The sequence below is a fragment of the Lissotriton vulgaris genome, chromosome 5 (genome assembly GCF_964263255.1).
Source record: "Lissotriton vulgaris chromosome 5, aLisVul1.2, whole genome shotgun sequence".
In the NCBI taxonomy this organism is placed as follows: Eukaryota; Metazoa; Chordata; class Amphibia; order Caudata; family Salamandridae; genus Lissotriton; species Lissotriton vulgaris.
Window position 1 is genome coordinate 1144978566 of NC_141693.1, and position 15218 is coordinate 1144993783.

The following is a 15218-nucleotide window of genomic DNA, read 5'->3' on the forward strand; positions in this document are numbered from 1 at the left end:
GCGAATGCATCAATATGCATGAAAGGCTTTGTAGTCGCAATTCTAGGTAATCACAAAAATAGTGGTTACCTAAAATTGCAACTACAAATAGGGAATAGCAATTTGCGATTCCTTTAGCACATGTACCAAACATTTTCTAAATTTAAACTGTGCATTTTTGGAAAATGCTGTTACCATCGACTTCAGTCGATAGTAACCATGTGCACATTTTGAAAAATGCACAAAAATGCATTTTTCAAAGTGTCATGTAGTGCACACATGCCCTTAGGGCATGTGTGTGCTTTACATGTGTATATCAAACCAAAAGAGAGGGGTCCCACTCTGCCAAAGGGACAGGACGCCAGTTGACAACAAGTTTTAAGAATTAGATCCCTTTGGGAATTCCTGCATTCAGTTCTACTCTCATAACCCAAGTAATAAATCATACACACCACCAAGGAGCTAGAATTACTGGCCAATTGGAAAAGATGTAACAAATGTTTCATTTACTAGTACATTTCAAGTACATCAGGAAACAGTTAAAAACATAACAAAATACGACCTCACAAATTAGAAAATATAAATGCAAGTGCATGAGAATATAACAAGTCAGTATTCCTATACAATTAAAAACTTTGTTTAGGGGAATCACAAATAAAAATATCCCCCACACACTTTCATTTATATTTTCTAATTTGTGAGGTCGTATTTTGTTATGTTTTTAACTGTTTCCTGATGTACTTGAAATGTACTAGTAAATAAAACAATTGTTACATCTTTTCCAATTGGCCATTCTAACTCCTTGGTGGTGTGTATGTATTAATACTTGTGTTATGAGAGTAGAACTGAATGCAGGAATTCCCAAAGGGATCTAATTTTTAAGACTTTTTGTGCTTTACATGTGCACATTCCTTTTTTTGCGGTGCTTCAGGGGTCCTTAGGCCCCCAGGCACCCTTGGCTTTGCATTAGCAAATCTGTGATTACCAATTAGGCAATCACAAATTAGTTAATGCAAAACTATTTGCACCTATGGCCTTTAGGCCCATAGGAACGAATGGAGCAGTATTACCTAACAGCGATTACCTATTTAGCGAATTGCTGTTTGGTAATATTATGGAATCTCTAAATCTTTGCCGATTCCTTACATACATAGCATTTTGCAATTACCAAAAAGCGATTCAGTAAGAATCGCTATTTGTTAATTGCAAAATGCTTTTTTGATGCAAGTGGCTCTAAGTCCCTTTTTGTATTTAAAAGTAACCTAACCTATCAGAACTCATAAAGAGTCCTTGGAAAAGAGAAAAATCAAAGGCGCATCACAATCGAAGTCTAAAATCTGTCAAACTCCCCATATAGTTCTTAAAACGCATCCGAGTCTCATCTCTCTTTAAGCATAAGTATACAATCTTAGTAGCAATTGCACAAAGGTAAATCAAGAAAATAGGAAAACAGACACAGCAGTAGGTGCACCCGACAGGGCAAAAGGGTAAAACAAATTGTTACCTACAAAGTGTCAGGCAACAGTAGTCACTGTCAGCAGTAGCTCACAGCAAAAGGGCAAGTAAAAGTGCAAAGGAGAATAGCACGAATTGGTGCTCAGGGAAAATGGCATCCAACTAACTAGAAACACAAACTATTATAAAAGACATGAAAACATCTTATTACAATGTCTCAGCTTCAATAGTTCTCTTCCAATGAGAAGGCATCCTCCATCTGTAAGCGGTCTTGTTCCTTTCCTTCTTTTCTACGGCAAACGTGAAGCTCATGATCCATTATCAGGAAAGTATCATCTAATTTTAACATTTGTAGCACTAGGGCAAGCTAGCCTTGATTCCCAGGGAAGAATATTGCAGTATTCAGGCTATTACTTGTTAAATATTTCACTGAGGAACAATGAACTACACTAAAGACAGAAACATCTGTTTGCAGATCTCCTGTTAGGTAATGTCAGTCAATCTTTTATTGTTAAAATACACTATCTATTCAATTTTATATGAACATATGACGATGAAGGAAGTTCAGTTCTAGTTTATCCATAATATGTAGCTGAAAAATAATACATTTTATAAACTCTGCACATTCTACAGTTAAGACAGCATCTAAGCAATTCACTTCAAGGCCAATCTATTGAATACAGTTGTGCAGAGTTCAGCATTTTCCTAAAGCATCTATTTTATAAAAAGGAAAGGCCTAGCTGAAGTTCTGGCAATAGGATGTGAGCTTCTTGCATTCTGCGCCATTTTCTATGTGATATTTTTTAAAGCATTTTCGTTATGAAACCCAATACAAATTGAGATCAGTATTGATTCATTTTCATAGACTATTTTCGGCGTATCAACCTGCTCACTCTGTTTCCACTCGACCTATAGGGAACAGAGGACTGGGTCAGAAGAGTATGCCCAGAAGGCTGTAAGGGTGAATTATATTGGCTCCCGATGCCATCTATCCTGGCTTTGACAGGGACTGGTCATCCTGCGTGTGCACAATTTGTTGTAAAAGAGCATAGGTTTTTTCACCCCCTAGTTTTGCTCTTCATTCACTCCACCAGAGTTTGGTTCCACAATATTGAAATCTTACTTCTTTGCGTGCTACATACCAGTGGCCCCTCTTCCCTTTATCCTGATTATTAGCCAACTAACTAATTATTTTAACTTGGGGTCAAAATGTACATCGACGACTAATGGTTTTGGACTGTTTGCCTTTAAAGCAATACTTAATTAGATAAAAATCATATTAGAAATAATAATACCTGAATATTGAATTTCACAGTTAAAACATATTGAACTTTTTTATGCTTTCATTTTGTTTACAGTCTACACTAGTTTTCTCTTACACTAATCATAGGCACTGTGAGAAGTTAGCCTGGCATATGATGTCCACTATTGTAGTGGGCACCTTGCACCAGGCTAAACGACCCTTATTGATGGTGGTTGTAAAGTCAACCTTATAGACGCTATCCTAGTGGTAGCATGGACCAGCAATCTTAGGCTAAGACCTCAGAGAGCATGTGAAGCAAGCTGTTTTACCAATTATAATCCCTGGAATACCAAAGGAAAGGACTATATATTTATTTATTTCTAACACAACCCCTCTGAACTCTTTATGAGGTCAGAGATCGAAGTACATCACAAGTTACTCAATTAGCATACGATAAGTTGCACAAATACAGTTTTGCCCTCAGGGCCTCACAAACCATATACTAAGTAAGCGGTATAAGAACCACTTCAGGAATAGTGAATAGGCCAAGGGCCTAGGGAATCGCTGGGGCTACACTAGACAACCAAAGGTTAGGAAGTAGGAGACCCACGTGAAACGCTTGCAGTGTCTAAACACAGTCGCGAGTTACCATTGACTTATAATGGAGAACAAAGAAGTTACAAAGTTACTGATTAAGGGCACTTCCGATGGACTACGACAAAGCCCCTTTAAACTAAGACACTTGGAGAGTCAATACCCACGGGAGCACCGGAGTACTCGTGTTACCTCACCCAGGGAAGCCAGGTGCATAGGTGTCTTTTCGTGTCGGGTTTCGTCGATGCTGTCAATGGAGATCTGCAAAAGAAGTGCTGCAGGCGGCCAGTAAAAGAGTGTCCGGGTGGATCCAAGGGTGGATCGAAGAAGTGAAGAACCTGAAAGCAGAGGGGACAGAGTCTGGGTCACTAGCCAGTGACCAAGAAGGAACCAGGAAAGAACCAGGCGATGTCACGATGATCTCAGGGGAAGAGGTGAAGCTAGTCTCTGCAGCCACGAGGACCAGAAGGCGTTGACGATGACCAGAAGCTGAATTCGAGCTGTCCCACAAAGGATCTAGTTGACTGTGGTGTTGATATCTGGATTGGACCCAACAAGCCTTGACAAACGCAATCCATGCAGGAAGTGAAGATTGGCTTCGGGTCAGACCAGCAAGATCTGAGGGGCTTCTCCTTTGCAGGGAAGCTGGAGCAAGCCTGGAGCTATCAGGAAAGCAGTTTAGTTTCAAAAGAAAGTCTTCAGAGGGCTAACTAGCCAGCGGGCTAGCAACCGGGAAGACGCGTCAAGCTGAAATGCAAGAGCAGGCCCCACGCGGCACTCGTGGAGTGTGGAGGGCTGAGCTTCAGTGCAAATAGCACTTGGGTCTGGGGCTTCTCATACCCCATTGCACAACTGCAAGGGTGCCTCGGTAGTTGCACTGTTTGTGAAATGCAGGATGTCCAGGGTGTCCAGTCCCACGTCTCTCGTGTCTGCCCCAGATCTGAGCTTTGCTGTGGATGTGGGTCGGAGTCGGAGAAGTCTGAGAGTCCAGTTCCTGTGTCGCTAAGTCTTCTTGTTCTGGCAGGAGCATCGACAAAGCAGACCAGCAAGTTACTGATGGTGCCTGTTTGCACAGGGTGGCCACTCCTTGACCACAAGGGAGATGTCGAAGGTCCAAGAGTTTTGTATCAGAGTTTCATTCCAGTATAATCTAAAGTCTGTAGACACAGCTCCTATCTTTATATTGATTTTAGGGGCTGGATTACCTGTTAGGTCCCTCCTATGGGTGGACCTGGGAAGGGGGTGTTTACACCCCTTTCCCTTTGTCCAGTTTCGTGCCAGAGCAGGGCTGGAGTGCCCCAGCAACTGGTTTGAACTGGGCTATGCATGGAGCACCTTGTGTGCCCCAGGCAGTGTCTGGAAAAGCATCTTTCCATTCAACCCACCCTGCCCCAATACACTACAGACTGTCTGGGGAGGTGCTAGCACCTCCCTCGACAGTAAACCTGTTGTCCAGGCCTCCCTTGCTGGAGTTTCCCCCAGGAGCAGGAGGTCAGACTCGTGTCTGTGGCAGTAGCATCCATTTTGTGATGCTGGGGCTCTGTTTAACTTTAACCGGGTAAAGCAGGAACATACATGTCTTTTCCCTCTAGAAGGGTGGAATGCTACCCCGACCATCAGAACTGGTGGGAGGGAGGGGGTAGTATTCCAAAGTGTTTGACACCTTACACAACATGTTTTGATAAAGCCAAACCAAAGTTAGCATTAACCGCGAGGATTATAATGCACTTAAGAGTATATGGTATGGCTATATCATAGAACAGCTATAAGGAGATGGTTCCGAAAGCTGCAGAGGGGCTCAGCTCATGCTAGGGCACCCTCTCACATAAAACCAAGCACTCTGCCTCCAGGTTTGTTAAGGCCTGCCATAGGAGTGACTTATAGGTTACTATGTGTCTATATATTAGGTAGATATAGATATACTATATCTACGTAAGGGGTGATTACACCACCTTACCCAAGCTGAGTGATAAGCCTGTGGTGTCAGTTTGGATGGCCAGCCAGGGGCGGCATAATGCATGCTGCAGCCCCTGGTAGGCCTTAGATGCACCTATGCCCTGGGTACCTAGGGTACACTATACAGGGGCTCACAAAGGTGACCCAGTAACTGTGTGCAGTATGGTAAATAGTGTACCCTTCTTAATGAGTGTGGCTACCACTCTGGAATACGCTGGGCAAGATGCAAAACAATCACTCCATCGGTTTGCGAAACCCTGCTCTGCTAATTAAGTCACATGTGTTTCTTTCAACAGGGCAATAGTTGCATTATACCTGTCGACATACACTATCAATTGTCAAGCTTTGCATGGATTGTCGAGTACCCTAACTTTACAAGTCACACATGTCAGAAAAAGGCCAATGGTAGTTTTAGTAGCAGTGCTGAGATACAGCAGTATATAGTGGCATTTTTATAACATATAAAGGCATTATCACACAGCTTAGCCCATAATCTAGAGACACAATCAAAGTGGTGAGCAATGCAGATGCTAATGTAGAAACACTCCGTCTGTCCACATTAATACCCCCACTTTCAGTGACGATCCCTCATCTAATCCAAAAAATCTCAGTTATAGGATGCTGTGAAAGTATTGACATGTGCAGCAAATCAAGCAATATACAGTCGCGCCGGATAAAGCATGGAATGTGTCAAGTTGATTTGCAGAAGCTTTTTCTTTACAGCTGCAAATGCTGTTTTTGCCTCCTGCACAGCAATAGGGGAGTCAGAAAAAAAATCAAAAATGGGACCACTTGTATAGAAGTACAAGTTTTTCCCATGCTAGGAAGAGAGCAGCATTCCTGGTTCTGCAATTCAGAAGGCAAGGTATGATGGTTCTCGCTGAGGCTTTCAGAGAGGATGTCTGTGTCAGTGACCAAAGGGCTTACTCGATAACACATAAAAATGGGATCTGCCCAGTTGTCAGATAGTAAATGTTCCACAGAGGTCTTTATCATCTCTGTCTCTGCAAATGTTGGCATACACACACTTCGCAAATTATTTCGACATGGCCTCACCTCAAGGTCTTTTTTTTATCTTTGATCAAGTCCAGTACTGTCTCCATATGCTGGAGCTTACATTTCTTGTGGAGACATCATCTTCAATTTCAGAGATATGATATTCTGCCATGTTGATTCAGGGATCTTGCCTGCTGCTCCTTCATGTTGTTCATGCAGGTGGGGAGGGAATCTACTTTTCTATCATTTGTGGACAGTTTTTTGACAGCCATTTCAGTTGGCCCCATTGCATTGTCTCCATCCACATTATGAATCAAAAGCAATCACGGTTGGGTGAGACATATTTAGCAAGTGCATCAGCACTGTATGAATTGTGCCTATCTAGTTCTTTTTTCGTTTTTTCGCAATATTTCTACAAGCACATATATAGCGCACTGCCAAAGTTACCATTACCATGCACAGTTGTGAGGACACAAGGTTAATACGAGATGTTGTGCCTCAGTATCACCAGTGCTTTTATTGTGCAATATACAGGCAAAATAGTACACTTTATGGCAAATCTGAGACTTAAGACAGTCAATATGGCACTGTTAATAATATCACATGAGTATGATTAGCTCAGTTTCATTGTCTCCCTTTCGTTGAAGTCCAAAGTCAGCATTCCCGGCTCCTCTATTTGCACAATAGTTTTAGGCCACTATTGATAGTTCAGAATACAATCTCAAGTAATTTGTCCCAGGAGAAGTACTTATATCTTTATGGATAACCCAAACAAGAGTGTATACACATTAAACATGGGGTCATGTGAATTAGCCGGCTGTTCTCTCAGCCCTTTGCAATGACCTGGAATAGGTTCCTTTTCAATGAAGAGCACTCACCACAATGGCTTCCCACAAACCATGGAGCTTCCACTCAGCGTACGACCGTGTCTCCCCTACAACCTGCTCATGGTCAAATCACCAGTCTGCCACAATCTTTGTCCTGTATTGAAGGCCCACAGGGTGAACACTAAAGTGGGTAGAAGCAGGTGATGCCCCCCCCGGATATCCCAGTGTTCCTTCTGTTCACCTGGCACCACATCTAGAATGAACGGGAGGCAGCAGCACAGGGCAACAACACCCACCAGCTTTGGGTTGGCACCTTCATCAACCGCAGGCTCCCAGACAGCAAGAAAGCTATGGCACACCTCAACCAGGTCTTCCCAGTCATGTTTCCATGTCAGGCCTCACAGGGATTATTTCCACCAGCATTTCAAAGCGCTCGACAACTACACCCTGATTCTCATTCCAGCTTCACACCACAAGTGAAGGTCAATGGGTGAAACAGTGTACGGTGGTCCCACAGTCTCATCAACAGTCCCTGACACTGCCCTGGATCTTTCAGTCCAGCTTCCAGTTTAGGCCCAGATAGCAGGGATAGAGGCCAGTGGTGTCTCCCATCATGGGCGTCAAGGTTGACTAAAATACCGAGTAGAGTACGGCCTTACTATATTGCCATGAACAGATAAAGGAGAGTTCTCAGATGCAGGATTCTTACAGTGACTAGTCCTGCCTCGGGTGCCTCAATAATGTGGGCCATCTTAAACGCTGGTAGTTGGTACCCCGCATTAGTTGTGTGTTCTAACCTTTAAATAAGACTCAAGCGCATCCTTTCTCACCAAGTTTTAGTACTTTGCCAAGCCTATATTTCAAGGTTAAAGATGACTGTATAGAATTTCTTAGGATATACATTCGAACAATTACATTAGTAGATCAATGTTTAAGATTAGTAAATCGTTTTAAGGCTGTTCTTGACAAAGGTGTCGACCTGGTCAGAAAATTGATTTATTTTGAGTCAATCATTGCGTGGTCACATAGACATAATTGAAGTTTTGGGTTCTCTTCTTTCTTCACCAATATATACAATATTTTAAGATGTTCTTTAACTATTGAAGCGGACATAACAAAGCTCGTATTGGGTTAACTTAATTACAGAAATTTTGATTTCATGATGAAATCAACATTTAAAGTAGAACATTGTTTATGTTGAGACCATATTTGATAGAAATAAACCACACTGGCAGAGGTTAGAAAAACTCTGGTAAAACCATATTCTCTTAAAATTGTTTGCTTCACGGACTCGAAGACATTGAAATCCATCACCCATCATAAGTAAAAAAAGATCTATTACCTAAATATGGAACACTAATACGCAGATTAATGGGTACCCGACTGAACAAAGGAAAGACTGAACAACAGAGTATCTTGTTGTTGCATCCAGCTATGATTATAACGAGATTAAGCCATATGATGAATTAAAAAATGCAATATGGAATGACAGGAAGCATACCCCAACATTCAACTCTGAAGGAAAGCCTATTCAGTGGACTGTTATGTCTCATATCGTTTGACAAACACAGATGGAAGAAGGCCTTGTTGGTTGCTGGTTTATATCAGCACCTGCAGGATCGCCAAATTGAAGTTATCTTTTGGAATGAGAGAGCATTTGGGCAAGACTGGTGGGTCAGGAGTTTGGCGTAGATGTATGGGAGAATAGATAACCTGATTTATATTGTCTTTCGGAGGTGTTTATTGTTACTAAGTTGTTGTATGTTTGTATTGGATTTAATGGCTTCCTCCATGTATAGACCAGGCTGGTCTTGTTGAATCTGGGTCTTATACGCACATGGTCTTTGATTGTCCAAACTGTCTATTTTGCAGCAAAACCTGGGCACCAACATGTAAAATTTGGGAACATGTTTTTTAAAATTGGCCTACTGCTAACATGACACCTGATTGTTATAAATATGTTCTGTACAGATGCAAAACACTCAAAGTACACTTGCAAATTACTACATATAGTGATTTCTACAGGCACCTTGAGCTATAGCTGGCAATTGAAAAAATATGAGGCCATGATATATGATCAATGTATTCCTTCTCCCTCCTCGAGGCCAAGGCATGTAACCCCCCCTCCCTCTCCATCTCCGACAAACTGCATCGCTCCCCAAGTTCCTAAAGGACCTCAAGACCTGCCTCTTCAATGGACTCAGTGATCCTGTAGGATCGGCGGAACCCCCCACCCCTCACCCCCCCCCTCTCCCTCAGTACCTTGAGATCTGTTCCACGCTATACAAACCCATGATTGATTGATTGATTCATTCTCTCTGTTTTAATCTACGAAAACATGGGACCACGTGTCTGCATAAAGTCGTAGAAGTTGAATGGAATTGGTATTGTTCAAATTGATTTGTATCACATAACAAGACAATGTAAGTACAGAAAACCTCTTAAATAGAATTTGATGGTTAATTGTTCTACCTGGAGCCCAATGCTTTTATATATGTGACCTGTGCACTTGAATATTAAGTGGTTGAAAAAGTATGTAACTGAAACTCCCTTACACTCCCCCTCCTTTCTTTTGTGGCTTTTCTGGTCTTTCTTGTGTGCTGTTATTGTTTTATTTCAACAATTATAATCTTCTTTCCTTTTTCTATTTCAAAAACGTAAGAATATGAGTGTGCCAAATATTCTTTTGCCATACCCCAATAATATAAAGCTTTAGTTGAATTTTAGTTGTTCTTAATGTTAATTAACTTTAAAAAAATGTCAGCCATCTTATTACCTTTTATATAGCGTTTCCAAGATCCTTGACATGAGGAAACATGTTGGCTATAATAGTGACCTTGAATCATTACCAGTTGGTAGCATGTGTTAGTACAATCGTAAAAGTACATAATCATGGAATAAGAACAGAATTGTAAAGCTAGGCCGATAAAATATATATGCAAGTGTGTGGCACGGGTGCCTGTTAGCTGCCTGGTGGGGGCACAAGATTGCAGTCCTGCTACAAACATGTAGGCACGTGGGAGGGATGTGGGGGGCCTGGCGGTGCACCAGGTCAATGTGGGTGGCCTGACATGCAGTGGGAGAGGATCAAAGCGGTGCCTATGGTATATGTTATGTTTTTATGTTACAAAGATGTCTAAAGCGCCACGGATACTCCAAAAGGAGCCTCCCGGAGCTAGTCACAGGTGAGACATGGCAGCAGTAAGACAGAGAACAATAGCCTAGCTGGAGAACAGCCAGGATTTAAGTGATCCTAAATATTCCTAATGTTAGGTGGCATAAAGTTCCATAGGGCTGGGGCTAAGATGCGAAAGGCGCACCCTCCCATTGTGGCTCTGCTGTAGTCGGGGATATAAGCCAGGTTTAAATCACCAGAGCGAAGTGCTCTAAAGGGCATGTAGGAATGCATCAGAGTAGCCAGGCTGTTGTCTTCTTGCTTATATAGAATTGTGTGTGTGGTGCATAGGCCCTTGAATTTGGTGCCCTCTCCGAAAGGTAGCCAGTGGAGCTTGACAAGAAGATGGGAGGATGAACTGAATTTGGGGAGAGAAAAAACAGTCTTGCTGCAGTGTTTTGAATGACCTGCAAGTGATTCAGAACAGATTTTTAAAATCCCAGATAGAGAATGATGCAGTAATCAAGTTGCGAGATGACCAAGGATTGCACAATCAGTTGGCGTATTTGCTGGGGAAAGAAACCCAGAACGGGCTTAAGGTTCCTAAGGTAGCCAAAACAATGAGTGGCTAGCGTTTTGACTTGGGTTTCAAAGGACAAAAATTATCCATATATATATCCCAAGATTTTTCACCACTGATTTAGGTGCAGGGGGGATCCCAATGTTGCCAGCCACCATTGATCACTCCAAAGATGAAATTAAATGAAATGCCCTAGGGCGTCCAAGCGCTAATAGTGAGGAGAAGTGCTCTGAGGGAGTGGGGATCAGGGGATGGGGTTAGTTTCTGAAGAGAAGTGTTTTTAGCCCTTTACGGAAAGATGAGAGGTTGGGGTTGGGTATGTCTACACAGCAGGAGGATCTACATTTTGCTGGCGTTAAGTTTCAAGCAGTTATTGTGCATCCATCCAGTGACTGCTAGTATAGATGATGTGGATCTGGCGTCATCATCAGGGTCCCCCAGAAAAGTGAAGAGTAGGTTATTCCATGCGGCCGCTATGGAGCGCATCCTCAATCCTCTTATCTCTTCATGGCGAAGAGCAGCTGACTCTGCGTTGGCCCACTGAATTGTCATGTTGTACTATTGTGTAGCATTCAGCAATATCTAGGCTTTTCAATACATTGCAATTGCTGGTTGGGAAATGAGCAAGGCCAGGTCTATAAGGGGATTAGATGCACCTCACGCCATGTGGCTCTTGTAGAGGACCAACAGGCAACTGGCTATGCAGTCAAGACCCTGCCAGCCTGTATTGCATGTGAGGGTTGAACAGACCACTGTCCAAGTATGTTGGAGGGATACCAGTGCATCTAGTGTTTTATGTGAGATAGAGTTGCTAATCCAGGACATAAGTCTCCGTGCAGTGTCCATTATCTTTAGTAACTGTTTTAGGGGGTGAGAAGCAGGCTGTGTGGCAGTTATTTCCCACAGTTGCTCCATTTCCACCGATAGATGCCTGTACTTCAGAAACGGTCCCACCAAAAGTCCAGTCTTTTCAGCCAGTAGGTCAAATAGGATTATGGCTCTGTCGTGGAATAAGTCACCCAGAGTCACAACTCCTAAGGACTTCTAGACCGCTGCCCCTTCATGGGCAACATGAAGGTATGTATGGAGGGCAGGCGAATCTCCTGCATGTATGGCGCTGTGTAGGAGGAGGCCTGTATCACTTTGGGATAGCTTTTATATGCAAACCGGTGTAGGCTGTTAGGGGTTGAAGGTACTGTCAATTTTAGGAGGAACAGTTTTCACACGAGGCAAAGGGCTCTAACCTTTCCTCCAAGCACACCTCTGTTAAATTATGGCTGGATAGCCAGCAGGCTGGGCACTGGAGCTGTGCTGCCAGGTTATAGTGTTTAGTATTGGAGCCTCCAACCCTTCATGATCCGTAAAGAGCGGCGGCAGCTTGGTCAGGGCCACTCTGCGCCTCCCTTGTTCCATATGAGGTTGCCTAATATTTTATTCAGTAAATGGAATGTGATGTGGATAATAGTGAGTGGCAGATTGATGAATTAACTTAAAAGACATGGAAACATTACCATTTTGGAAAGAGTGGTAAGACTCTGCACTGTGAGGAGAAGGGAGCCCCAGAAGGTGATTCTGGGATCAAAGAGAGGAGATTGCCTTCGTGAGGTTGCCGTCTATCAGGTCCCGGGGCGTATGGTAAATATTGATGTCCAGGTATCGAAAGGTTTGAGGCTTCCATTTGATATCATGAATGTCAATCCTAATTGCGGTATGGTGGACAATCAGGATGTAGTGGGAACAGGCAAGTCTTAGCACAGTTTACCTCGAGGTTGCCTTGCTAAGATTTGTACTATGCCATTTTTGCCATCTCATATATCTTTTATGTATATGAGAACATTGTTGGCATACAGCGAGACAGCATGTGTTTTCCATTCATAAGTATACCCCAAGTCCGCCCAGACTGCTGAAGGCGCTATGCATGGGACTCCATCGCCAGAGCTAAAAGCAGTAGAGATAGGGGGCATCCCTGGCATCCGCCTTGCCGATTGTGAAAGGGTTATAGATCAATTCACCTATTTTTACTCTTGCTGTGGGGTCTATGTGGAGGAGTTAAATCATTCTCAACATCCTTCCACCAATGCCTATTGTTGTAAGACTACAAAGTTATATTCCCCATCTAAGGTGTCAAAAGGTGTTTTCGATGTTTAGAACCAGGTAGCCAGAGTAGGGCGAGTGACGCAAAGCTTTCTCGAGCAGTCTGTGCAAGCTGTGAACATTGAGGGTCATGGATCTTACTGGTATAAATCCATGTTGGTCAGGGTAGACTTATCAGTCAGATATTCCACCAACTATGTCATCAATATCTTGTGGAACATTTTTTTAGATGCTTCCCATCATGGACAGCGGTCAATAGAAGGTAACCTCTAGGGGGGTCACATTCCAGCTTCGGGATTGAAACCAGTAAGGCCTCTTGCATAGACGGAGTCAGTTGTCTGGAGGTGAGGGCAGTGTAGTATAAGTTAGTTAGTTTAGGGCCTAATATGCCTTCTAAAATTCAATAGGTATGCCATCTAGACCCAGGGCCTTACATGTGGGAAAGTCAAATATATTACCACCGATTTCTTGATCTGTAGTGGGGCTGTTTAGGATATTGCTTTATTTTGCAGACGCCACATGCCATGTGAAAGTGGGAATGAATTTCATAAATCTGGGCTGCTGTTGGATAGGCTCAGGGTTATACAGCGTCTGGTAGTGTGTGCAGAATACTTTGTGTATATCATGATGAGTGCTTACTACAGAGTCAGGGGAGAAAATGGATGGAAGACACTGGCGAAATGTTGGATTCGCGCCTGAATACCCATGCCAATAGGTGGCCCAGCTTGTCCCCATCTGCATGCATCGGCTTGATACTCCGTTGCCAATACATCACAGTGATTCGAGAAGTTGGGAATAATGGTCTCTCACCTCAGTCAGTTCATCAAGGGCAAAATTGTCCTTCAGCATAGACTGTTCCAGGCCTTGTAGTGAGGTCCCCTCTTGGTCTAGTTCTCTGTGGAGTGTGCCGCGTGCCCCAATGGTAATGTGAATGCAATGTCCTTGCACTACTGTTTTTAAAGTGTACTACTCACTAGGCACGTGGTGGCTGTATTACTCTTCTCATCTATGTAGATTGTAATGGTTTCACATGTTATTTTGAGGAATACTAGATCCTCAAGTGCTGCAGGCTTTAATATCCGGCTGGGTACCGGTAGAGTATATCACCCCATGTAAGTCGTAGAGACGCAGGCTATGATGCTAAGTGTTCTGCCTCTGTAGTGTAGCTGAGTGACAGAGGAAGCAATCTGGTGTAAGATGAAGGTCATGTGGGGGGGAGGAAAAAGGGTATTCTCGCTCAGCTGGGTGCAGGGTTCACTGGCTGTTGATCAGTGCCAATTGTGTGAGCCATTGTGATAAATATGTTGCGATGTGCCTTGTGGATAAGAGGAGGAGTGGGGGTACAGCCTGTCCAATGTAGCATTCAAGACTCAGATAAAATCTCACCCTATAATCCAAAGCAGGTGGGACCATCTAGTCAGGTTGGCCAGTAATTCTGTTTGTTCTACATTTGGAAGAGTAGGGGCCTGTTACAGTTAAATTATGTCTTCCACTGTCTGTGATGTAATGGTAGGGAGAATAACTGAGGCCATGCTAGACTGCAACGTTTCTGACCCCTGTTAAGAAGGGGCCACTACCAATTTGTCTGTGGCATGTCCCATCCTTCTCTTAGATGCTGATTGCCACAGCCAGGTCCAGTATAATTTCTCATCCTGCTTGTGCTGTTGTAAGCACATAGGCAGTCAGTCCCCTGTGAGCTGTGTCCTATATGCCTGGCTCAGGGGTTTGTAGAACAATGTCATTGGATGGGAAGTTCCGATTCTGACTACTTGTAACACCCTTGTACCAACCATCACGGGGCTCCATGAAGAAGTAGGTCTTTTGGTTTGTGATGAATTTGAGTTTTGACAGGAACAGCAGAGAGTGGGAGAGGCTGGCATCCCACAGTTTCCATTTCATGCCCACGAAGGAAGTTTCCTTACATTGGACTGCCAGTGTATTATCTGGGAAGAGGAGTATCTGTGCATTGTCGTACGCAACATGGCCCATGTGCCTGGCAGCTTGGAGGATAATATCTTCATCACTGATGTTCAATAATTTGGCCTCTACCGGGCATCGGGGGTGCAGGGTGGGAGTGGCCGTGCGGCTACTCTGTGGATTCATTCTGCAGTGGAGAAGGGGGATATCCCTGTGGGTACAATATAGGTAGACAGCCAGAACTCAAAGAAGGTGTTTGGGTCCACACCCTCTGCCACCTCTGGGAAGCCACCTATGCGTAAGTTGCTGCAGCGCCATTTACAAATCTGCTCTCCAGGAAACACATTTTATTACAGAGGTCTGTGACCTGGCTGGTAAGGTCTGCAGTTGAAGGGCTTGCGTGGCCGTTTCGGTCTGCATGTCTCTGTCCGAGAGTTTGACTGATCTACCCACAGCAGACCT